Below are 27,754 nucleotides of genomic sequence, written 5' to 3'. Positions count from 1 at the left end.
AAGAATCAGCCTTTCATTTTAGCTTACATAAGTTAGAAATATGACATCAGAGTATAATTTATTCCCTAGGACACACAGGCTCACCAGTCACTTTATTGAAACTCATTCCACGAACTGTATCTCTGATTCTACTTTATTTTCTTTATAGTTAGGTTTATCTCACGCTAAAAATATCATATCTAAATGACTAAAAGCATAGTTAATGCAAGCATTGCTGTGATAATCTAAAGGTCCCCCAGAACCAAAGACTTGGTTCTAATAGCCCCCCAAAACTGCATGACCTTGGAAGCACCATACCCAGCATTTACCCATCCATCCTAGTGAGTTGGGTATCACCAAGAGTGGTCTTCTAGCCTTGGAGCACCACTTGATAGACCTCTCCCAATACTTAATAAAAAAATAAAAGTACTGTCAAACTATCGTTACAAATAATGTGAATTGAAAAGTTCAGGCATGAAATCTGAATTCATGTTTAAGTTCTGAAGCACAAAATTAAAATTAAATAGAAACTGCACTAGGTTAAAAATAATTTTAAATATTCTGTTGTGAGATGTAAAAGTTGCTTTAAATTTTTTCAAAGAAATATATGCACTCCCATGTTCATCAAAATATTATTCATAGTACCAAGTTGATAACAACATGAGAGTACAAGGCAGATAAGAGAATAAATACAGTACCATACACAATGGGAAACGTAAATACTTTATAAAAGAGAAAGAAATGAAATCCTGTTTGCAACAGCATGAATGGGCCTTGACAGTTTTATGCTTAGTTAAGGAGAAACACTGTATGATTTCCAGAACATAAAAAAATGAATTAAAATTTTTTTAATGAATAAAAAATGAGTAAAACAGATTGTTAGCCTAATAGAACAAAACAGTAGTTATCAGAAAGGAATTCAAAGGGTTCAACTGTATGCTCAAGAATGAAATCTATACTACTGATGTCAAACTAATCTGAATATATCAAGATGTTGATTTAAAAGGCTGTGTACCCCAAACCGAGGCAGTGTAATAAACCATCTTCAATTAAAAACAGCAAAATAATAATTAGGCTGAACATCATGAAGGAGGGCTGCAGAATGCAGGAAGACCACTCACAGGATCCTGGGCTGTTGAAGAGACTCCCCTGGAAAAGAATATTTAGAATGATAGCTGGAGATTAATAGAAACCAGCCAAGATGTTTACACATATCCATGCAGGCAAAGCATCACATGTGAGTATACAAAGAGATGATGAAATGAAGACACACAACAGGAAATAGAGAAATCAACTCAAGGATCGATTATAAGCATCAGCACCAAAAATTCACTGAAAGGCTCTTCAATATGTATTCAGTTACCATTGGCTTTTCAACCCCTCCCCCAAATTAACATATGATCTTTCCCACTTCTGAAATATGAGGGGCAGAAATCCTTTTATTTTGCAATTAAAAAGCACTATTTCTCTCCACTTTCCTTGCCTTCATTATTGTTGTTACAAGGGTGAGGGGTCCCCAGACACGAAGACAGACAGGAGTGACGCCTCTGTTTGCAACACTCACACACAGAGACTGATGCCTGAAGGAGGTTAAGGTTATGCTCTTTTAACTGTAGTGTTTTTGCACATGTTCACACCAGGGCAACTCTTTCTTGGGAGTTTTCTTTGCAGTGCTTGGGGTCAAACCATGGATCTCACACATAAAACGGCTCAGCCAGTGAGTTACTGCTCCTAACCCAATGCTGATACTCTTTAGTTGTGGTGCACAAGCACATTCGGATTGTAGCACTGGTTGGGGAATCAGAGCAGAATGCTCTTAGGGATCACACTTCCTAAAGCATGTGATGCTCATCCATCTTTTAGTGGCTGTCACTGGGATATTCACCTTTTGTTGTGGTGCTCATGCACACCTATTTATGATGTGGCCAGGAACTGCTTGCAGCAATGCTCACAGAAAGCAGCACTGAAAGTTTCACTCAGAGCATGTGGTAGCACCAGTGATTGAACTCACAACCTCATGCATATAAGACAGGCCTTCTAAGTCACTGAACCATTTTCCCAAGTCCCTGATGTGTATTTTTTTAACTAAGAATGTTTTCAAACACACACAGAAACACTCTTCTATGCTGTTATTTCAAATTGTACAAAATTACTGTGGGCTGGAGCAAAAGCACTGTGGTAGGGTGTTCGTCTTATATGTGGCGGACCCGAGTTCTATTCCTCTGCCCCTCTTGAAGAGCCTAGCAAGCTACCTAGAGTATCTCACTCTCGCAGCAGAGCCTGGAAAGCTACTTGTGGTGTATTTGATATGCCAAAAACAGTAACAACAAGTCTCAAAAAGGAGATGCTACTGGTGCCCACTTGAGAAAATCGATAAGCAAAGGGATGACAGTGACAGTGACAAAATTACTGTAAATAAGATTCTTTAAAGAAAAAAAGTCTGGAGCTGGAGACATAGTACAGAAGGTAGGGTGCTTGCCTTGCACACAGCCAACATAGATGCCATCCCTGACACCGCATACAGTCACCATATCCCTATCAAAGTAGAGCCACCAGATGTGGCCCAATAATAAAAACAAACAAAAATAAATAAAGGTCTTCTTTTGGTAGTGACTTGGCAAAAAGGAAATTTTACTTTTGGAGGGAAAATGTTAAACTAAAGTAAGAGTCACTTTTCTAGTAACTTAAAGTTTCTCAGAAAAAAATTAATTGAAGTAATGGTTTTCAAAACTATGTTTCTGGAGTACAATTTAAGACCTCTTCAAAATATGTTACTACATCACACCCACTACTCCAGTAACCATATTCCTCTACCACACCTCCCTAGACCCTCCCCATTTGGTAGTTCTGTGTCAGAGTCCCAGGGTTTATTTTTGTCTGGCTTCAGCTACTCCTTGATTTGTTTCTCTTTAACTTATAAGTAAAATCATTAGGTATTGGTCTTTCTTCTTCTGACACACCACTTAGCAGAAGCTTGCCTATTCCATCATTTTTGTCATAAATACTATAATTTATCTTTCTGTATTGAGAAGCAGTTTATTCCATTATTATGTGTACTGTCACTTCTTGGTCCACTCATCTGTATTCGGAACCAGAAACTATTTCCATATCTTGATCAAGTATCAAATGCTGCATCAAACACAAGCATGTATATATCTACTTGAAATGATGTTTTCTGTTTTCTTCAGATCCTAAAATTGGATCATTATCATGTCAATTGCAGTATCATCTGATAGATCTATTTTTTATTATTTTAAAAATGCTGTCTATAGTGGAGCTCTCAATAGAGTCTGGGCCAGCTGACACACTAACCAACAGTGTTTGAGAAGGTTCCGTAACTCCACAACCCGGTCAGCTCTTGTTTCTGGTCTTTTTAATACAGGTTATTCTCACAGATATGAGACTGGTACTTCAAGGTCGTTTTCATTTGTATTTTCCTAATAAGTGATAATGGGAATTTTCTCATGTGTCTGATGGTAATCTGTTTCTCATCTTTGGTGAAGTGTCTGTTCAGCTCTTCTTTTTGTTCTTTTGTTGCTGAGTATTAAAAATTCTTTGTAATTTGGATATTAGTCTTTTGCCCAATATGTGTAAATATTTTCTCCCATTCAGTGGATGTTTCTATTTGCACAGTGCGAAGCTTTTCTGTCTAATGTCACCCCGGGACTTTTATTTTTGCTTTTATTTCTCTTGCCTTTGGTATTGAATCCCAAAGGCATTACTGAAGCCAGTATCATGGAGTGTTTTGCCTATTTACTTTTCAATATTTTTATTTCAGGTCTAACATCCAAGTCTATAATCCATTTCATTTTCACTGTTGTGCATGCTGTGAGACAGTGATTCAGTTTCTCTCTTATTGTATGAGAATACCTAGTTTTCCCTAGCACCATCTGATGAAAAGTCATTATTCTGTCTTCATTTAATGCTTTTGGCCTTTTTGCCATAAATGAACTGTCCAGGGGCTATGGATATATTCAAGTGTGCAGGGTCCTGCATTTGATAAATCAACATCATATAAACCAACCTACTCCTACAAATAACCATGGTGGCCCGGTGGACCAGCAGGGATGGCTCCACACCAACAGAACCCAAACGCCACAGTACTGGGCTGAGAACTTTCAGAAGGGGCTCTGAACACCCCCATGTACTTTAGAATGATACCCTTACTTTAAAAAAATAAAGTGGGACAAACCCCAGAGTATAGGGAGAAGGAAAGACAGAGTGGAGGAGAATAGAGGAGACAGATGAGAAGCAATGGGGCCAGGTCAGGGTAGACAGGTACAAAGATGCTATTAAGGAATGACAGAGCCAAATACTCAAACCACAGAGTCAAAAACACTGAAATCAAGAGACCCAAACTTCTAACAACTGAATTTAGAAAGATGCTTGTCAACAGGGAAGACAGTGGAGGAAACGGGAGCTTGGGAACATTGGTGGAGGGAGGTTGACACTGGTGGTGAGATTGGTGCTGCAATATTGTATGGCTAAAACACAACTATGAATAACTGTGTAAATCATGGTGCTTTAATAATTTTTTTTAACTTTAAGTGTGGTCAAAGAGACAGAGGTAAGGACACTTGCCTTGTACATAGTCAAAACTATTTCAAAGCACCACCAGGAGTGGTTCCTGAGCACAGAGCCAGGAGTAAGCCTTGAGGTTAGCTAAGTATGTCCATAACCCCACCACCACCACCATCAAAATTAACTGTCCATGCATGTGAGAATTTATTTCGGTGTTCTCAATTTTATTGTATTAGTGTTTGTTTTTTTTTAATCCTACTATCACTGTTTTGATCACTGTAGATTTGTGGATAGAGAATGTGTAGCATCATGCCTCCATCCTTCTTTCTTAGGAATACTTTAACTATTCAAAGTCTTTTGCACTTCCATATAAATTTAGCAGTGTTTTTTCTATATGTTTGAAAATATGTCACTTTTATTTTGATAGGAATTTCACTGAATGTATATAATTTCTGAATAGGATCAGGATTCTGCCCATACAACTACATGAGATATTCTTCCACTTCTTTATGTCTTCTATTTAACAGTAATATACTATTCTCAATGCCTAAATCTTTCACTGCCTTTATTATCAGGTACTTCTTTTTTATGTGATTACAAATGTGATTTTTCTCTTCTAGTACATTGCCTGTATACAGAAATGCAATAGATTTTTACATATTGGCTTTGTAAACTGCCACTTTGTTTATAATTTTAATAAAATTTTTAGGACTTTCTTCTATGTACATAAGACCTTTATTATGTTGAGTATACTTCTTTTATTTACATTGGCGGGGTTGGTTTTTGGGTCGTTCCTAGTGGTATGCAGGAGCTACTCCTGGCTTAGTGCTCAGGTAACTGTACTGATGCCTGGAGGATTATGCAGTTCCAGGGATTGAACTGGAGCCTTTTTCATGCAAAGTAAGTAAGCCAACCTGTTATTTCTCTGGTCCTATTCCCATTTTTAAAAAAAGATTTTAATCACAAGATGTTATAATCTTGTTAAATGTTTTCACTGCATCTGTTGATATCTTATGAATTTTTTTTTTTTTGGTTTTTGGGTCATACCCAGCGATGCTCAGGGATTACTTCTGGTGATGCTTGGGGAACCATAGAGGATGCCGGGGATTGAATTAGAGTCAGCTGCATGCAAGGCAAATGCCCTATTCGCTGTACTATCACTCCAGCCCGATATCTTATGATTTTTATCTCACCTTTAGTTGATGTGGTATATAGGAATCTTATATGCTGAACCATTCTTACAAGCCTGGAATAAATCCCACGGCTCATGCTGTATGATCTTTTAAATGTATTGATTTGGCTTGCTAGTAGATTTTGGTGTGAATCTTTGCATCCATGTGCATCAGGGATAAAAGGGTAATGTTTGCTTCATTAAATCTATATGAGAGGCTGCAGAGATGGTAGTACAGAAACTAAGGCACTTGCTTTCCATGTGGCTGTTGTGAATGAGGCCCTCACTGAAATCCCCAGCACCACATGGTTTCCCCCACACCAAGGGTCACTCCAGAGTACAAGCTAGGAGTAGCCTCTGAACACTGCTGGACGTGACCTCACAACCAAGTATTTATACTTATATTTGGAAAAGGCACTAGGAGGTATCTCAAAGGGGCTTGAGTCCATGGTTATACCACCCTGAACATGCCCGATCTCATCAAAAGGACTTGAGCGAGTGTGTGCAGTGCATATGAGCACTCCAGTTCAATCTCTGCCACCACAGGGTCCCTGAGCACCACCAGGAGTGATTCTGAGCACTAATGTGTGAGTAATCCACTCTCAGCACTGCCACATATGACCTCAAAACCAAAATATATGTTTGGAATAAGTCCCTTCAAAATATAGGAATATTAGGTCATCAACAGAACTTTATTGAAATATTTCAGCCTTCACTTTTTGTCTGGGAAGACTTTTGGTTACTGTTTTAATTCCCTACTTAGAAACCTATACTTTTCAAACTTTCTTTTTTTTTTTTAAGGTAATTTTTTTTATTGAATCACCATGAATTACAAAGTTATTCATGATTCAGTCTCAGCATATAATGTTCTAACCCCAATCCCTTCGTGGCCCACTCAAATGTAAAATTAATTCACTTAATAGGCCTCGAGTAACTCCATTTCTGACATCACATTGAGTCCATAAAGTCCTCTAGGGATATTCCCCTAAACAGAGAGCCAGGAGTAAGTCCTGAACACCACTGGGTATAGACCATTCAGTAAAAATAACTATCTTATTATAGTAGCAATAATCACCTTATCTGTCCTTCCTAGGTTCTATAGAGGCAGGCTGGGTGGCAGGCAGAAGGAAACCAGGGACATTGATGGACACGAAACAAGAGAATCTAGAAGAAATGGATAAATTCCTCGACTCCTATAATCTCCCAAGGCTGAACCAAGAAGACCTGGAGTACCTGAATAGTCCAATTAACATCAAGGAAATTTAAATGGTAATCAAACTTTCTTATTTCCTTCTGATTTAGATTTAGGAGGCTGCATAATTCCAAGAGTGTTTCTTTTAGGTGCTTCAACTTCATTGCATAAGACTGTTTATAGTAGACTTTGTATTTTATATGTCCTTTGTACTGCTGTGTCTTTTTTATTTCTGTTATCTCTTGAAACTTCCGCTCTATTACTCATGATTATACTAGGAATTTTTCACATTTTTATTATTGAGCTTATATAGGGATTTTTAAAAATTATTTATTCTTTTTAATGAACCAGCATTGATTTGTTATTGTTACTGTTTTGGAGCCACATTGACAGTGGTCAGGCTTACTCCTGGCTCTGGGCTCAGGGATCACTCCTGTCAGAGAACCACATGAGGTAGAGGGGATTCTATCTGGGTCAGCTGCATGCAGAACTGACCCAGATAGTCAGCATCCTACTCACCATATTATCTCCCCAGCTCCTCACTAATCTTCTTGTCTTTCTGATTTCTATATATCATTCACTTTTACACTAATTTTTGTATTTACTTTTGAGTGACATCTGGCTCAAATCCTTCTCCTAACTCTGTGCTCAGGTTTCACTTGGGACACTGCTCAGAGGACCGTATATAGTCCCAGGGATCAAACTAGGGTTAGCTGCCTGCAAGGCAATGAATGGATTTAGAATTTTTTTCCTATTCCTTTTGGGTCCAAGGTTTAGCTGATCTATTTATTCTTGTTTTCTGATATAAGCCTGTACTGATACAAATGCTCTTTATGCCTATATTGTAGGACTCATGTTCTGATAACTTGTGTTTCATTTCCAGGAATTTTTTATTTCACTTTTGATTTCCTCATCAACTAAACAGTTATTCAACAGCTCATATGTGGTCTCCATACATTAGGGTTTTTTCCAGTTTTCTGTTTAGTAGATTTCTCTTTTGTGCCAGTGATCTGAAAAGATGTTACAATTTAATTTTCATTAACATACAGACACCTGATTTGCTTCTCCCCAACATGTGGTATTTTTTTCCATAATGTTGCATATGAACTTAAGAACTGTTTTGGAGGTCTAAGATGTAGCTCAGGTGGTGAAATATAAGCTTTGCATAAGTGACGCCCTGGGTTCCTTCCCCAGCAAGCTCTAGTGGGTGCAATTCTCAAGCACAGCAACAATAAGAGAAAAATGGCATTCAGTGTTCCTGGGAGGCAGGGGTGTGAAGGAAGGGCCTTTGAAGTGCCTATGAAGCCCATCTGGTCTAGCTTCTCATTTATTTAAATTATTTTTTAATGGGGGCTGTGGGGGTTGGACCACACCTGACTATACTCGGGGCTCACTCCTGGCTCTGCTGCGTTCAGGGATTACTCCTGGAGGTCTCAGGGGACCATATGGGGTGCCAGGGATCGAACCTGAGTCCGCATGCAAGGTAAGCACCTTACCCGCTACGCTCTCACCCCAGCCTCAGAACTCCTAATTTATGACTGCTATTCCTTATTGGTTTTCTGTCCAGTTGATCTGTCCATTGGTGAAAGTGGAATGTTAAAAATCCCTAACATTACTGTGTTGCTGTACGTGTCTCTTCAGGTCTGCTAATACATAAATTTATGCTGATGCTCCTTCACTTACATTGTATGTGTTAACAAGAATTAAGTTCTCCTCAAGTATTTATACTTTATTATATTAGATCTGTCCTTGTGTCTTTTCTATTTTTGGTTTGTTTAAAGTGTATTGTAGCTCATATTTGGTTGTCTTTGAACTTTGTAGACTATCATTGCCACTATCGTAGTTTTCCACAAACTACTTCTTTGAGCCTATGCTTTAGTCAGTCCAAATTTTAACACCATCTCTTCTATAAAGCATTTCCAATCATGTAGTCAAAAGGCAACTTTTCTCTAAGTACACATCCCACTTATATGGACATATTGTTATTTATCAAAATCATGGTGAAAAAATTTGAATGCTACAAATCCCTCATGTCATCTAGCAATGTACATTATACACAACAAACACTAAACAAATATCTTTAAATGAATAAATAGGGTTGAAATGGGGGGGAAATAATATGACATTACTCTCTCACAAGGGGTTTGGGTGAATGATTTAAAAATTCTTCTGACACCAAGTGCAATTTCCTAATTCATGGTAAAAATGTTCTGGTTTGTCTAAAAAATATTACATTGGCATAGGAGGCTGTACTGTTATCAGACATTCAGAAATATTGACTGCAAGGAGGTTTTATTTTAAATTTTAAATATGCATATACAAAGATAAGTACAATGACAAAGAGTCATAGCATGGTATCAACATGTTCTCCCTCTAACAAGAGTGTGGATAAAAAAAAATAAGCAAGGACAGCATCCCTGGGAATAATCAAGCTGTTTCCCAGGCCAGAGATTATTATGCAAGAGAAAGTAGTGTTGCACAAAGTCCACACTCGCTCAGCAGCTGTCTTTACTTGGGTACCTAACTACATTTCCTACTTCCCTAATAGCAAATCAACTCCCAACTAAAAGATAAATATATTTCCCACTACCACCACCCAGATATTGCAAAAGTATTTAAATATATTTAGAGAAAGTGGGTGTTGGAACACTGTATGACTGAAATCGAATTATGAACAACTTTGTAAGAGTATATTTCAATAGTGATTCAATAAAAAAAAATTCAAAAGAGAGAGACAAGAAGTCACAGGGAGAGAGAGAGACAGAGAGAGAGAAAGAGAGAGAGAGAGAGAAAGGTCAGGAGTCCATTTCAAAACCAACCTCAAAATCTCCTCTTAGAAACACTTTAACTGTGTTTTAATTGTTTACCTGACCTGCTTCTCCTCTAGGCGACTGACTAGACACTATTCTGTCCTGCACCCCAGCACATATTTATCTATTCACTTCAATATCAATGCATAGATCAGACAAGAATAAACTCTTGATTCATCCTTAATTTTCAACAAGAAGAGTTGTAAATCAGTCATCTTATAAAATTGAAATACAAGGCCGTCTAGAATGCAAGGCCTTGTATCTCACAGTGGTTCAATAAAAAATTAAAATAAAATGCACTTGAGAACTAGAGTAACTTGTCTGGCCCCTCTTGACTAGCAGCAGCAAAGGCAGGGTAACAAACCAATTTTTCAATTAAGGAATGAGAGAACTGGACTGCTAATCACAGGGCTTTCACTCTACTCACATTCCAAAGGATCTATGGGAAGAACATAAGGGGCTGGAGATATAAACTCAGTCATGGTGCACTATTTGCCTTGCATGTATGAGGTCCTGTGTTCCATCACCAGCACCAGGGGTGGGAGAAGCAAAGTACAATAAGATGGAGAGTAAGACAACAATGTCTTTAATAAGTGAGCAAGAAGTTATAAGATCATGCCTGCATTTTATCTATAAAATAAGAAATAAGGGGCACAGTGAAGGTTGAGACTTGCCCTTACGCGGAAGGGGAAGGTTGCCAGCAGAAGATTAAAACAAGATTAAAAGGAGAGCTGAACAGCTATGATTGCCGAACCCAGGCTGCAGACCAGGCCATGACACCAATTGATAAAATTGTAATTCCTGCCTCTGATGCTATACCCCAAGAAAAAAACATCTAGACTCGATAAATGGACTAGCAAGCAATTGGGAATTTGTAGCACAGGTGCAACAAGATTGATAAAGGTGTTTGTACAGAGCGCAAAGAGTAGCATGTCAAGGAGAACAGGAAAGGTAGCTGAGGGGTCCACTAGATAACATAGCTGCACTAAGGAAATGAAGCTAAAAGCCGTCTGATCCAATTAAATGAATTTTAAAATTTTGTATGGGCACAGTTTCAGACAATGATAAAGTCCATGAGATGACCAATAACATGGTTTGTAAAGATGTCAGTGAGAGATGACGAAAGCAAAGAAGTCAAAGAACCTGATTTCTGATCTGGGTAAGGACCATTCAGATATTAGATATCAATTAGGTATCTAATTGATATTGATATTAGATAATATCAATTAGATATTGATATTAGATATCAATAGATATTAGATATCAATTAGATACCAATGTATTCAGGATTTGGGATACCCACCACCAACCAAATGGCTAATATTTTCTTAGTGTTTAATATATGCCGTGTAAGTTAAAGAGTTACATATATAATCTCATTTCATTGTCAAAGCATTTTAAAATAGCTTACTATTTCAATGTTCTAAGTAAGGAAATAGAAGCTTAGCAAAATTAACGACTTTCCCACAGTCACAAACTAGGCTAACAGGATGCCCCCCATGTTAGGGTTCTACTGAGTCCAATCCTGAAAAAAAAATGATTAGCTCTATAACAACCACACTGTGATTACCTTCTCTGATCAATTCCCATCTTCTCACTAAGTTTTTCCATTTGTATAACACACCAATGCCATAATATTCAACTTACACTGATCACAGTTTCATTGTTACCCTGATGGTACTGGTGCTCAGGGATGATACTCTTTGATGCTAAAAGGCCAGCGCCTTCACCCGGCAGTACTTAAAGGACATGTCGGGCTGGGGACTGAATAGATGCATGGAATATATCCTAACCACTTTTTTTTTTTTTTTTTTTTGCTTTTGAGCTCCCACCTGGCGATACACAGGGGTTACTCCTGGTGGTGCTCAGGCAACCATATGGGATGCTGAGAATTGAACCCTGGTTGGCCGTGTGCAAGGAAAATGCCCTACCCACTGTACTATCTCTCCAGTCCCATATCCTAATCAGTTTGAACCACATTCTTGGTCCACCTTCCGGATGTGCCACAATTACAAATCCCTGAACAAAGATAGGCAGTAGTACAGAACAGAGCAAAACATGACAGGATATTTCACCTTTTTTAGGCTCACCTAAGAGAATACCATTCCCTTTTCTGTTCAACTAGATAATTACAGATCTCTTCTACCTGTGGACACTATCATTCTAAGAAGGAAACTTTATTTCTTGGAAAATCACTGTAATCGGAGTAGCTAAAAAAAAAAAAATCACTACTACCACAGATGAAAAAGAATCTCTCGAAGGAGTCTACAGCATGAGAGATATGCCTTGGGTCAGAAAGAAGAGCTTCTGAAGACATGTCAGAAAGTCCATTTTTTCCAAGAAATGCTAAAAGGTACTCAATCAATCAATGCCAGCTGAATGAAGTCTGATATTATAAATCTAAAGAAATTAAATTTTTTAAAGTGCCCTGCATCTGGCCTCAAAATGAAAAAGGTCAGACAGCTTCAAAGATGTCTTATGAAAGGCAGCTATTCATTAGAGTCCTCTTGCTTGTGGAGCTGACAGATGGATATTTCATTGAAGGCCCAGAACATGACATCAAAATCCTCCCTCCACTTCTGTCAGTGACTTGTTAGGATGCTCTGGACAAGGTTACAGCCTCTCTCAGTCCTAATTTCATTAGAGAAGCAAATTAATAGGTACCTGTTTAGTACCACCACCACCATCAACCACCCCACCCCAATGCCTGGCCCCTGGTGACTTATGTACAACCAAGCAGCATTTATTCCAGGCTCTGCTCTAAGCTCTGCGCGCGCGCGCGTGCATGTGTGTGTGTGTGTGTGTGTGTGTGTACACATACCTGTAGATAAATACAGAAATAGTCATTTATCACTTTTAAATGATTGTATAATGTGGCATTCTTATCTCCAACATATAAATGCAGAGTTAGTGATCCACCTAGGATCATACAACTTAAGGATCAGAGTCAGGACAACTATCCAGAAAGTCTAACTCCAGAATCTGACTGTACAATCCTTACCCCATGTCTCCTTTTGCTAGAAATAATGACAGATTACTAGTTGCCAGGGATTTGCTATTGGTAAGAGTCAGGTTGTAACTGTCAAATGTGAAGAAAATGGTCACATACACACACCCTTCACCTCCACCTTCAAGTTTATCCCATGACTCAAATGTATCCTGAAAAAGAAAAAAAATCCTATTGCCTTTTTTGGGGGTATGGGGTGCCACACCCAGAGGTACTCCTGGGTCATACCCAGCTCTGTACTTAGGGCTCACTCCTAGCAGTGACCAGGGACTATATATTATGCCTAAGATCCAACTAGAGTAAGCCATATGCAAGGCAAGTGCCTTAACCCCTGTCCTCTATCTCTAGCTCCAAGAGATCCTGCTTCTATTGACATACATATAATCCATTCTCTTAAGTTTTTCTAGACGTTCAACGTTCCAATTACTTCAGACTACCGTGTTGTCAATGTGTGAACCTGGGAGCACTATAAAGCAAAACCCATGCTAAAATGACCAAGTTCTCCAATTCAGGAGCTCACAGAACATTGGGAGTTGGGCCAGGCTGCCAGTGGGGTAGATTATTTAAGACAGAAACCTCTGTGTCACATGGGCAAAGCTTTAACTATTACTAACACTTAGTAATTAGGAACTATGCAGTCAAGAAAAGCTTTTTAAAAAATCCTATTTCTCATTGAATAATAAGCTTGTTGGGGCTGGAGCGATAGCACAGCGGGTAGGGCGTTTGCCTTGCACGCGGCCGACCCGGGTTCAAATCCCAGCACCCCATATGGTCCCCTGAGCACGGCCAGGGGTAATTCCTGAGTGCAGAGCCAGGAGTAACCCCTGTGCATCGCCAGGTGTGACCCAAAAAAGCAAAAAAAAAAAAAAAATAATAATAAGCTTGTTAAAAGGTGAAGCATGCGGGTTGGAGAGAAAGTTTAGGGGTTATGGCACCAGTCTTGCACCCCAATTCTATTCCTGGCACCACTTATGGTCCCTGGGCACTTCTAGAGTGATCCCTGATCACAATCAGGAATTAATTTCTAAGACAGCCAGGTGAGGCACAAACTACCACCCCACCCCAAATACTTTAAAATAAAAGGTGAGGAATGATAAAGGAGTAGCCTGGTGTGACACTTTTTTCCCTATAGATAGTTTTACATAATTAAAAAGTGTACCAAGGCTTTTAACCTTAAACATCAAGTTTGAAAATAAATTTGGGTACACCTACAGTGATACCACAGTAGAGTTCAAGCAAATGTATACAAGCCACATAGTATCTCTTCCCTAACTTAATCAATCAGTACAACACAAACATCATATACTCTTATCTGAAATCTGTCAGAGAAATCTTTCTAGCCCCAAACATAGCTTATAGGAGGGCTGCCGCAGTGCCACAAGAAGGACCTAAGATAAGGGTGATGGTATAATTTTTTTTAACTCACTTCAACAAGCCCCAAATTGGGAATACCAGAGCTCCAGATGGTAAAGTCAAAGACAGGTCATGCTAGGAAACAAAAATTAAATATGTTGAAGCTTTTTTCATATTGACAACTTTGGTCAAAGCAAGAAGAGAGCTATTCACAGGTGATACTCAAGGCAAGGGCTTCTAAATTTCTGACCTTCAGGTTCTAGGAACTGCTTCAGCAACGTAAAACCTCCATTTAAAATATTTTTGACTCATTTTTGTACATAAAATTTGAGTACAAAGAAAACAAATGGCACTGAAACAGTTAAAATGTTTTCAAAGAAGGGGCCTGGGAAATTGATCAGGTGAGAGTTCCTGTGCCAGGTGAGAGTTTAATCCCTGACACCATGTGGCACCCTTGAACACCACCAAACTCTGCTGGGAGTGGCCCTGGGTCCCAAGCACTGCCAAATGTGGCCTCTAGAAAAATTATTTTTTAAAAAAATCCATGAAAATAGTATTGTGCGCTCTAATGATTAATAATGAGACACAGCAGGGTAACTGCTGCACTGTTCTAAGCAGCATCACGGTAGTTATTGCTAAGCAATGGTAAGCACAAAGGACAGGTTAAATCATCTCCAACAATGTAAAAAAAATTTACCTCTCTATACCAAAGCCACAAGTGCTATTGTGGTGTGGCTGGCTGTCCAATTTCATAATTAAAGGAAAAGTCACAGTTTGGTCAAGGGTTAGTAAGTTTGCTTTTTCTACACCAGGCCAAAATCTCAGATTTTCTGCTTACACTCCCCCTCCAAAAAAAGTTCATGCCATGACTGCAAGGTTTAGGGACCCTGTCCCCGGGAACTGAAAGTAAAACTCTGTCACTGTCACTGTCGTCTGTTGTTCATCCATTTGCTTGAGCGGGCACCAGTAATGTCTCCATTGTGAGACTTGTTGCTACTGTTTTTGGCATATCGAATATGCCACAGTTAACTTGCCAGGCTCTGCCATGCAGGCGGGATACTCTCAGCAGCTTGCCAGACTCTCCAAGAGGAACAGAGGAATCGAACCCAGGTCGGCCTCGTGCAAGGCAAATGTCCTACCCGCTGTGCTATGGCTCAATGAAAAGAAATATTCAGAATAGCCAATCACTCTGCTAACAGCTCAGGTGCTGCTAGAGAAACAGGTACGTTTTTTTCCTGCTAGTGGAACGACTGACATGTATAAAATGAAACAGTATTTACTGACTGGCACACATTAACAGGATTGCATAATCACACATGCAATATTTGTAGCAATTAAATGTTGTGTCTCAAGTTCAGTTTTTGGAGTAGTCTGTAAAAGTTCTATTTAACAAGAAAATCAATCACCACCACTTACTAACTCACTCTCAATAACCAGTTTGGCAATGCAAGAGAATAACCTGTGGAAATCTGCAGTGACCAAAAAAATAGAGCCAGGCTTAATTTTTGAGACCAGTGTACTTTTCATGGTTTTTATATTTTCCTGAGTGTTCTTCTTTTTGACAGTCGTTAAGGCTGAGCAAACATAGCCTTCGAATCCTTCCAAGTGTGGGCAGTACCCACAGTTTGGCCTCTCCTGCCTCCTCTACCTCATACAGGCCATTTCCCAGCTGTGTCTGAAATCAGGGATGCCCGTTAAAAGATAAATATTATTCAGAGTCCAAAATACATGCATGGATTTACGTTGGGCTGCTGCCAATTTCTCATGGATCCTGGGTAAATGAGATGGGTTTTGTTTTCATGGATGGGACCTACAACAACAGCTGCAGGAGTGTAATACTTCTTCCAGACTAATAAAATTACCTAAGCCTGGCCCACTGTCTCAGTTGCTGCAGCAGCCAAATTCCCCAGAAAGACAGATGCCTTATGTAGTTCTAGAGAGCTAGGATGGCAGCTCTGAACTAGACTGAAGACATCAAACCTAAAAGCAAAGAAACTTCAGCTAAAATTTGAATTTGAGTAACTCCTATATCATAATAACCATAGAGATCACAAATGCTATTTTCAGGAGTCCCATAAAAATTTTAATTTGAATTATAAAATCAAGACAAATTTGCACTTATAGTTATCTACCATGCCAGGTATGAACATTACTTGTTTTTTTTTTTTTTTTTTATAAAACCCAGTGAAAATCTGAGTTAAAGCCTTAGTAATTCTGCAGGAAAAACCTTAGCTTATGGGCTCTATCAACACCACTCCTAACACACACAGAATGCACATTTCAGACCTAAGAAACAAAACTGGCACTGTGCAGTGGCATGCAAATAATATGCATAAATATACATACAAAGAACTTCCCTTTGGGCTAAATATGGGAGGGGGCACGTTTCAGAAATTGCAATCTGTAAATTATGAAGTGTCCTTAATACACATGTTACTTCCTAATACCTAGAGAATTTAGTTCTTATAAATATAAGTGTATGGTCTAGATGCCTTTCTTAGGATTTTGTGAAAAATAGGAACACATGCTTCTTGAATGACTTTGAATTAGAGACAGTGGATGTAAACTGTTTTAGCTATAACGAAGATGCTGCACAGATGTACTAAGTTTTCACGGTCTCAGTGAAATATCTTTATAGTACAGAAAAATATTTGTGTCTGCAACAAAACTGGATTTGTGAAGTATCTAGTTCATGTTTATTGTAGAGAAACCTTCCCAAACTAACCCCATTTTGCTTTCTCACAAACCTGTAAGTCCACAATTCAAGTCAATGATGATTCACAGAAAACCACAAAGTTTTTCATATCTAACTCAGATTTAGTAATACTGCAAATCTGTTACAAAGAGATGACCTTTACTCTACAAATTCAACATGTCATCATGAAACAGTAGGGGCCAGAATGACAATACACTGGGTTTAATATTTGCCTTGCATGTGGCCAAACTGGGTTCAATTCACAGCATCCCATATAGTTTCCCAAGCACCACTAGGAGTGATCACTGAATGCAGAGCCAGGAGTAAGCATTGAGCACCACTGGCAATGGCCCAGAAACACAAAACAACAATTAAAAAAACAACAACAACACCGAAGGCAGAGACAAAAGGGGAGCCTATGACAAAAATGTTTAAGTTTTCCAAGTTTTCGCATGGAAGAGGAAGTAGCGGCCTGGCATGTGGCTCAACAGTAACATATACCTTGAGACCTGGGTTCACTCAGGCACTGCAAAAATAAAATACCACCGTACATACAAAAGATGATGTACCACTTGTAACTACCATCTCTGACAGAGACACCAACTGACACTTAGAGGAACTCAGCAGCCTATCCCAGGCCACACCTTTGTTCTCAACATCAAACTGTTTCCTCCCTGGAGGAAAGGAAACTAGAGCCTTGCTTGCAACACCTCCAACTGCAAATACCAAGATAAAAGGTAAGTTCAACCTCTATTGCATGGCACAGGGCCTAAAAACAGCATGTGACAGAACTCCAGCCACACTGTGATAATTTGGTTTTATTTAAAATGATGTATGTCTAAGCATTTTAAAGAAGAGCCTTATTTAAACGTGTGTGTGTATGTGTGTGTGTGTGTGTGTGTGTAGAGGTTTGGGGGAGGGGTTATTCCTGGCTCTGCACACAGGAATTACTCTTGACAGTGCTCAGGGGACTATATGGAATGCTAGGGATGGAACCCAGGTAGACCATGTGCAAGGCAAACACCCTCTCCATATACTATCACTCCGGTTCCTATTAAACACTTTAAAGAGAAGCTAGATGCCATAATCTCAGGGGTAAGCATATCCTGCTGATTGTACTCAAGGCTTACTCTTGGCTCTATGCTCAGGGGTCACTCCTGAGGGGTTAGGGGGAACGATATGAAGTTCTGAGGATCAAACACAGAACCCAGGTCAGACTCATGACCCAGGCAAGCTCTTTAGTCACTGTACTCTCTGGCCTCAGACCTTTTCATTTTTTTAACAAATACAACCAGCTATCATTTTTTTGTTTTTAACCAAAAACCACCGTATTTCCCTCATCCCATCATCACCATATTCCCCTCAGGTAACCCAACTTGTGTTGTTAATGTTCTCCATAGTTTTGGTTTTTGTTTTCCATATTGTTTGTTCATCATTGTTACATCCTGATATTGCATACACGTATAAAATCAAATACTTGTCTTTTTACTTTATGATTCATTTTGCTTTGCTCAATTCCTTAAAACTCCTTCCATTTTCCTGTAAGTGGAAAATTTTTGTCTTTTTAAGAGCTGAATAGTATTCAATTATATAAATGTACTGTATCTTCTTTATCCAATTATCTTTTGACTGGTAATTCAATTGCTTCCACATCTTAGATATTATGCCACAATAAAAATAGAGCGAACATTATTCTTTGTTTTTTAAAAAGATTTAAATTTCCTTTTCATAAAATTATTCATAATAATTGATTACATTCAATATTTCAACACCCATCCCATCACAATTATACCTTCCACCTCCATTATTTCGAATTTTCCCACCACCACTCAAGCCTGCCCCATAGACAGATGCTAGATAACTTATTTTCTATTGCTCTGTTATGAATAGTATGAGATATTCACAAGGGTCTATCTCACAGTGATTCGTCAATCATAATCATCATCACTATCATCCCGTTGTTCATGGATTTACTCCAGCGGGCGCCAGTAACGTCTCCATTTGTCCCAGCCCTGAGATTTTTAGCAGCCTCTCCTTACTCATCTTTTCCAACAATTGGAGGCTTCTTTCAGAGTCAGAAGAATGAAACCTATTATTGTTACTGTTTTTGGCATATTAAATACGGTCACGGGGAGCTTGCCAAGCTCTGTGAGAAACATCATCATAGAGGGAAATAAATATGTCTCTCAAAGATTCTAGCAAGCTACTGCCCGAATGGCAGTGCCTGATTCAATAAAAAAGTTAAAAAAAGAAAAACATGTCGCACAGCCGCAAAAACAGTTAAACACTCCTGGAATTCTAAAGTTTTAAATAACTGGGGTCTGGAGACATCTCTGCAGCAAGCTACTCAGTTTTGAGATTCATTTGTGAGTCTCTGGATCATGGCCATCAATATGCTTAAATGGCACCCAGGGACATTTTGTGGGTGTGACAGTGGGGGCGGGGAGATGGGAAGGGACAGCCAAGTCCCAACCCCTTGAGGCCTGGCATTTTTCAGTCACCGGTCCGGCATACCTGGATTTTTCAGAGGATTTATTCTCTTATTTGGGGGGTCCAGGATGAACCTGTGAAGATAGCCCATGAGTGTGGCGGCAATTGGGTTCTGGAGGTTTGTGGCTGCCAGGGTTCCTTTGGGGCAGGTGGAGGGAAACCTGCCCCCATCTGAGGCATCCAGGTGAAATCAGCCTGGCGCAAGTTCTGGAAAGACCTCTGCATTGAGCTGCTCAGTTCCCAGACTCATTTGTGAGTCTCTCTTTGTATGTTTTTTATGTAGATGCCCAGAACTGGTACTACCGAATCATATGAAATGACAGGCAGCCAATAGCCAGACTGTTTTAAATCTGTAAAACTCCATAGCTGTTTTCAAAATGGTTTCACCAATTTACATTCTCACCAACAGTGCACAAGAATTTCCTTTCCCCCCCACACTTGATATTGCTGTTATGATGTAAATCATTCTTAAGAGTTATGAAGTGACAGTTCATTGTGATCTTCATTTACATTTCTCTGATAATCAGTGATGTGGCCATCTGCCAGCCATCCTTTCTGAACACATGGTTACTCAAACTCTCCTCATTTCTTGATTGGGGTATTGTTGTTGTCTAAGTTCTATATATACCTCAAATATTAACCCTTTATTATATGCAACTATTTCCCACTCAATATGATGTATTTTTGTCCTGTTTATATTTTCTATTGCTAAACAAAAGCTTTCCAATTTAATTTAGTCCCAATTGTTTGTCTTCACTTTATTTTTCTCTTGCTGTTGAGGCTGAGTCACCAAAAACTTCTCTAATGTGTTGTCATGAATTAACTCTTTTTACTCTGAGCCATTTTCCTCAGAATAATGATCTCAATACCCACTTTACCTGCCACCTCCATGCAGGTGATTAATAAACATATTTCCTCATTATATTATCTGGTATAAAGTGCCACAGGCACAGCACTTGATTTCCAATTTGCTGACATCAGCCCTGGAAACAAACCCAATGGATCCAAAATAAGTACATCTTTCTCTTCCCCAACCTCTAGAATTCACTCAGCATATTATGTTCCAGGTTTTTCCTGGTAAAAATCATCTTCTTGCAGTTCACTTTCCATCTTCTTGCCTCCTTCCTTGTCTGATTAACAGCCAATCAAATTACTAATTCCCCCAATTCCATCTCCTTCTCTATAGTCTTTTTTTGGTGTTTAGGTCTGATTTTAGTTCTGAGATCAAGCTGAACCCATTTCTAATGACCCGCATCTGAGGTGCTGCCATCCGTCAGAGAGAACCACAGTGTAAGACTCTCCCCACTTCCTTTTCATCTCACTTAATGAACTCTTCCTGAATCCTCTTTTCGTGGGAAGTTTAGGCCCTTTCAAATATGAAAATTTAAGCTTCTAATAACTGTTAAGAATATAAACCACCACTCACCTAAGACCTATCTTGCTCTAGAAAGTACATACTAAATTTGTAAGTCAATATTGGAAACAAAATAGTGTTTTTAAAATCCTACAATGACAAACTGGTTTCATAGTCATCAAAAAATGCCTCCTCATTAGAGAAATTGTTGTTCATAAAGTACAATAAAAACCAAGGGAACAACTGACAGAAAATAAGAGCACTTCCTTCTCAGGACAAAGAGGGATCTATGAAGAAGCAAATACAGAACTCTCTTGCTGTGACTTAGGATTGGTTCATCTGGTACATCTCAAAACATGTCCCAGCCTGTCCTCCCGAGATCAATTTGAAAGAATATATATAAATTCAGTAGACAAACTTAATGTTCCTATACTAAATAAGACTATGCAGATTATAGTCATTTGTTCTAAACAGTTATAAAATTTTCTATACATACTATACTTATTAACCAAGTCTTTACTTGAGTCTATTCTACAGACACATGAATGAGTCTATGAAACACGGGTTTGAAGTGCCTCACCTCACAGATATGAGACATCTTTCTACTTCTATACATATATTTGGCATTCACAAACGTAATTACACAAACTCAATTGGTTGAAACCATAGATATGGAGGATTATAAATTATAGTAGAAATTGCCACCATTTAGGAGTTGGTGCTTCTAAGTCCCCAAGGTTCTTTAAAATTACTTGTATCACACAACTTGAGAAGAACTCTAATACATGCAAAATCAACTACACACGGAAAATTTGGACATAGCACAGTGGCACTAAGGGAATAGAGCAAAACAGCAATATGCTAGAGAAGGCTTCGCAGCCAGGCAGCTCAATCCCTATGCTTGCAATCCAACTCCATTATACTTTACTTGTGCTAATCCTTGTAACTTAATCTCTTTGAACCTTAGGTTCCTGAGTTAAAGAACAAAGACAACAGAATCACTGTGAAAATCAGAAACTACTTATGACAAGTATCCAGAACTACATCAAGCATTACAGAAATGGTCATAACTGTGTTGTGTTATATCTGCTCATATATAGGCCCAATTATAATGCTGAGAGCCCATAATAATAAAATTTCAGTGTAAGTGTCTTTTCCTTTTTAGTTCAGGATATTGAAATGATAGAACTTAATCGTCAATTAAACATGGGCTGACTGGGTGAGGTAAAGGATGAGTCACGTACTTCTGGCATGAATAATGCCAATGACCAAAGTGGGAAAAGCTGACAGAAACAGGAGGATAAGGGGCTTTCTGGAGTTGGGGGTGGGAGGCGGTGCAGGAAGCAGGAAATAATTAGCAGGGAAATGAGTTCAGTTCAGATATCCCAAGTAAGAAGAACATGATGAGTCATCCAAATAGAAATGTCCAATGTTGTCTGAGATGAGGATAAACTCAATAATACTGAGGGTCATTAACTTGTGGGCAGTTGTCACAAAAGTACTAAGGTCCTCGGAAGAGGCTGAAACAACAGAAAACCATCAAGAATGGCTGCCCCAGGAGCATGAGCAAGAAAAAAAATGAAAGACGGCAAAGAAATTAAGAAATGATATAAAGGGGGCTGGAGAACAAGGCTTAGTGAAGAGTGATCAGCGGCACCCTAAAGGCTCCAGAGAAGACCAAGTCCATTAGAGGTCATCTGTGACCTTAGTGAGAATAGCTTCCCACGACAGTGAGGTAAGACATCTATGATTCTACCAAAACAGTAAGACACTCGTATTTCAAAATATAGATTTACCATTTCTCTCTCAGACCCATAAAATTATTAAATCATCAAGTAACAGCTGTTTGCGAAATTTTCTTTTCTATACAGGGTATTTTCCAAAGAGATGCATTTAAAAACCACAAAATATATTTCACACGATCTTTGCCAATAAGCTCCTATCTACTTCCTGAAATTGGTCCTAGGAATGGAGAAAAGAGATTAACTAATTCTCTGCCACACAAAAACTGGAAGGAAAAAATGCCTAATATACTAAATAAGTTTTCTGTCTAGTAAATCTCAAAGGGTAATCCACTTAAATAATCATCCACTTGGTACTTTGAGAAATGTGTTACCATGAGCCAAAACACTTTGGATTCAATACACAAATGTGTATATTTTAGTAATGTTCCATTTAACTAGATTTCTTCATAGATTTCTAAATAAGTCTAAACTCTTGTCACACTTGCTAAACTTCAAGGCCATTTTCCTGGTTCCTTTATTTACAACCAGTATTGTCCAAAACTAACTTTAAAGATTATAAAATGATTCTATGATGCAAATTATGGCACAAGGACCTTTCACTTGGCAGTATAAACTGGTTAAGCTAGTTAGCAGAGTTCAAAAATAATTCCCCCAAACATCTGCTTACGCTAGGAAAGTTTTTGTTTTTAAGTCTTGCCCACATACAAAGTTTCCAAGGAGTTACACACCGTAGCCTTCTAAGGAGCTTTTCAAACATACACACAGAAAAGAGCTTTCCCCTCCAGCCCCCAAATTCTAATCCAGCACACCTGGATGAGTGCTGACAACCTAATTTTTACAGTTCTGCAAGCAGTTCTGATATGCACTCCCCTCCCATGGCTCCTGCTGGGAAAAGTTCTGCCCTTGGAGGGATTTGGTAGGGGGCACTGCGGCCACTCTGCCCTTCCAGGAAGAGCAAGGTATGGCAGAGGGGGTTCGAGTGCAGACTGTGAAATCCTGCTAGCGCGCCACACAAACCCAAGAGCAGGGAAAACAGACATGAACATTCTAAAAATTCACGGAGGCTTCACTGCAGCTATAACCTTGACCGTCGTCTCTTGAGAAGTAGTAATCTGTAACACCCATATCTGAGCGCTCAACACCAGTGTCAACCATGTTGCACTGCACCCCGGGGAGACGCCTGCCGCACGGTGGTGAGCAGCTGAGCAGAAACATCCACGGCCGTGCCAGTCTGTGCCTGCTTAGAGAGGACTGGTGCCTGCTCTCAACCTATTCCCTCCCTCCAGGGAAGAAGAAATCTGGAGTCCTTCTCTTTCCTACACATGGGAGGTTGAGGATGCAAATAAAACAATGAAAAGAATAAAAATAGTATCCATCAGGAAACTCCAGCCACATAAAACCCCTTCAAGTGGGTGTTCTGGTTTCAAATTTATACCTAAGACTGATGTCCAGGAAAACCATAGTACAAGAAAACTGTAGGGACTCTCGAGTTCCTAAAGCCACAGAACCAGAAAATACTTCTTGAGACCTAGGGAAAGGGAACTACACAAGTCAGAATAAGCCAACCTTCTGCACGACAGGCAGGGACAGAATAGAAGCCAGCTGTAACCACAGGCGCCTACAAAGCCAACCTGGGAAATGCAGTCAGTAAGACAGGTTATAAACATGCCCCTCCCGGTACTCAGGAGATATGCAATTAAACTCTAACTACTCTTTTAAGGGGGAAAGGAGGACAATAGCAACAGACTATATAGCCAGTCTGACATTAAAAATCTTAATCTTTTTAATCAGTTGTTTTTATATGCAAACTAAAAGAAATCCATTAAATATATATATATATCAAATACCTGTAGTAATTAAGACACTATAGTGATCAACGAACAAAAAAAATGTAAAGATTTTGAAAAAATATACTGTGAAGCATCTGTAACATTAATAATAGGAGCACAGTAACTGAAACTTTTAATTACTCTTACATTTCTCTAAGGAAAATCCCATTCTAAAAGCTCCTGGTGTTTTCAGAGAATAACTTGTCTTGGAAAACTGAATCTGTCAGTGCATGAAGTCTCCCTGGGTTTCACTTACCTTGCCTCACCTCAGACTCCAATTGCTTGCAGTGAAAAAAAAACACAATCTCTCTCGGGGTCTCTTAGGAAGTTCCTCTGAACAAGTTGACCACAGAGAGCTGAAGAGAGACCTGGAAGAAAGAAAACTGTCAGTATACGCTCTCGTGGAACAAGAAGCATAGAGTTTATCAATCAGCTACAAACTCCCTGAGACCCCCCCCTCCCCCAGTAAACCTCTAAAAGAGTAGTAAGAGACATCAACTCATACCTGCTGGAATTGGAGGAAAAGCAGGATGATCAGCTGGAGAGTCCAAGTGACTTAATTGCCTCCTCTGCCACCCTGGGCCTGGGGTCCAGGGGTAGTGAGAGCAATGCACTCAAAGTGCTTTATCTCTTTACGCCTTATCTCAAGTTTTCTCTGTCTTGCTTAGAAGTCTGTATCCCCTAAAACTCAACAGAGGTTTCAGTGGCTTCAGAGGGCTGAGCCAAGAACCTCTGTAAAAAGTCTTGGGGTGCTGAAGTTCTCCGGGAAACTGCCCTCCCCCTATTTCCTGCCTCCCTCCTTTCGGTCGGGCTCGGCCCTCAGCACAACTCACCATTTCCGAACACACTGCCCAATTTCACACCTTCGCTCTCCCGGTTCCCTCACCCTGAAACACCTCTTTTCCACTCTGGAAATTAGTCATCCTCCAAGCACAGCTGAAATATCACCTGCATGCCTGCCCCACCCCCCACAGACTGCTCCCTGTCCTTCCTGTGCACTCGGCACACCTGCTGGTACCTGTGTTCTAGTATTTGCTTCCATCTGCTTTGACCTCTCCTCCTACCGATTTCTCAAGGGCTAGTCTTACCTTTCATCCCCTACTCCCCTCCTGTTCTTATCACAAGTAGAGGCAGATGCACAACGCAAGTTTGTTGACTGAAGGAGTCCCAAAAGAGGTTTCCCATGACTGACTCTAATCTACTTCCCTGGGAAATAATCTTTTTACTGCTGCACCAACCCTAAAAAAACGTTCTTTTTTCTGAGAGCGCTCTCTCTCTCCTCAGACACACGGACAACCAACCAGGCTCTCGCCCAAGTCAATCTCCTCCTAGCAGCACTGCCAGAAAGGACGGAATCATGTGGAGTCACGTTTGGCCCAACAAAACCATGCTGGCAGGGCAGTGGAGTGAAATAGGTTTGTGCATGCAGAGGCTGGGTGGAGGCTTTGTCTCCCCTTTAAGTCTGTTTAATGAGGAGCTCTGGAAGACATGCCCCCCCCTCGCCCACTAGGACATCAAAGATGAGAACGGAGGGCAGAAGATGTTCTCTGGGAGGAAACCAAGGACCGGGACAGGAGAGCTGTTCCCCGGCTTCAGAGACAGCCGGGAGTTCACAGGATAACTCCAAGGAGACACCTACCTGGAATGGGTGGGGGGGGGGGGGAGGAGCACCCTGTGTCATATGTCTCCTCAAAATGCCTCATTTCACGTTCAGCAACAGCCCCCAAACGCTGCCAAGGGCTCAGAGTAGCCTAGGCTGCAGGCCTCACTTTCAAGGTTTAAGCATTCACTGCAGGACAGCACCACCTGGTGAACAGCAGCTCAAACGTCCTCCTAGGATTCACTCAGAAGAGGGATCACCTGCGTCTTTACACAGGGCCCTGGCCTCCAGGGAAGGAATCCATCTCCCAGCTGCTGCAAGCACTTAGCCAAATTTCTTTCATTAAGCACACACCTCAGCAGAAAAGGCAGGCTTCTCATTTATCCCAACCACAACCGACAGATGAGCAGACACACAGTATCTATCACAGCCAACAGCAGGTCTGCTGTCAGGGAGAGCCCTGTCCAGACTACCCATGCAGAAATTCAAACCAGTCAAACTCGATCTGTAGGGAAGAAGGATAGTACAGTGGGTAAAGTGCTTGCCTTGCACGTGGTCAACTTGGATTCGATCCTTGGCACCACATATGGTCCCTGAGCACTGCCAGGAGTGACCCCTGAGTGCAGCTGGGTGTGGCCCAAACAACAAAGTAATAATAATAATAATAAACTGTAAAACAGATTAGGCACACATATGCATTTTTTCTTCTCGATTTTTGGTCACACTCAGCTGTGCTCAGGGATTACTTCTGGCTCTGCTCTTCTGGATGGGCTCAGGAAAACATATGGGGTCTCTAGGATCAGACCCAGGTTGAGTGCATGCAAGGCAAGCACCCTACCGACAATACATGCATTTCTGGCCCCACAATACATGCATTTCTGGCTCCACAAATGCATTTTATTTCCTGCCTCTTCACCACCTATAGCAAACACATTTGTTCTACCACCTTAGTAAAGGAAGAGGGGGAAAGTCAATTCTGAGTTTAAGATTACAAAGGCATCACCATAAATTACAGCCTTACAAGGTCCCACCGGGAGGCAGCACCCTGCAAGGAGGACTCCCTCCATTAGCCTGCATTTGTGGTGGGGAGATCACAGACTTCAGGGTGTCTATTTGGTCGTATATGGTTTTAAGGGCCATATTCTGTAATTATGGAAAGGAAAATAAAAGGTCAAAAAGACCAGAGGAACTCTGAGTGGTATTTAAGAAGTTACTTATAACTGCAGCTACACTGCTCCCTTACAGACTTGAGAAACCACACCTTGAATGTTCAGTTTTTGTCTTTCACAATGAATTTTATATTAAAATAGCATTTTTTCCTCTTTTTTTGGTTTCTGTATTCCTGTGATCAAAGGCTATTTCAAAACACAATCCAAATACTAGATCCAACAAAGCACTGAAAAACAAGCACTGTGCCACAAAATACCTGTCATATAAAATGCAAAAGACAACAAAATAATTTGGGAGAAAATTTTATGGTATCTAAAAGAGTTCAGGCATTAGCTAAATTATAACCTTCAATTTCTTATCACTAGAACTTTTTATCTTAAGATCTAATTTCTAACTGATTCTCAAAAAAATAAAACCAAATTTTTTAAAGAAAGTAAAATGCTTTGGAGAATTATTTCAGGATTTTCATTCGAGTCAGCAATCTCAATGGAGAACAGGCTTCAAAACGGTTTATCCCTCAGACTATTCAGCCATGTGACAGTCCGACCCTTCCACTCCCACCACCCCTCAAGCCCAGCCTGGCGAGAGGTGATGTAGCACTGAACACTCCCCAGAATGGGAGGCCCTAAGGCGGAACACTGAGATCAAAGAGCCTGGTCACAACTCTGCATCTGAGTTCATGAGGAGGCTCAAAGAAGGCTTAACTGCAAAGACAGTGGGCAAACTGAGACCACAGAAATCCTAAAGCAAATAAATGAAAGCTCTGTTCTCCTCGGTTTTGAATGCAGGTGCTTAACAGAAAACAAGCTTAATAAAGGAGACAGAAGGAGAACTCAGA

General features: G+C 40.0%; 1 protein-coding gene across 4 annotated transcripts in view; it reads right to left on the bottom strand.

Annotated features, from left to right (window-relative positions):
* Nucleotides 1-27,754, bottom strand: part of TANC1 (tetratricopeptide repeat, ankyrin repeat and coiled-coil containing 1) — a 246,711-nt gene that overhangs the window by 164,594 nt on the left and 54,363 nt on the right. For 3 of the 4 annotated variants that reach the window (XM_055120531.1, XM_055120528.1, XM_055120530.1), the window contains exon 2: nucleotides 24,403-24,514. The gene's annotated coding sequence lies outside the window, so the exon portion shown is untranslated. Of the gene's footprint in view, nucleotides 1-24,402; nucleotides 24,515-24,651; nucleotides 24,814-27,754 lie in introns of those variants that run through there. The other variant, XM_055120529.1, reaches the window with a different exon arrangement.

Source organism: Sorex araneus, chromosome X (assembly GCF_027595985.1).
Source record: "Sorex araneus isolate mSorAra2 chromosome X, mSorAra2.pri, whole genome shotgun sequence".
NCBI lineage: Eukaryota > Metazoa > Chordata > Mammalia > Eulipotyphla > Soricidae > Sorex > Sorex araneus.
Note: the sequence above shows the minus strand (reverse complement) of the source record. Positions and strands in the feature narration are given on the sequence as shown.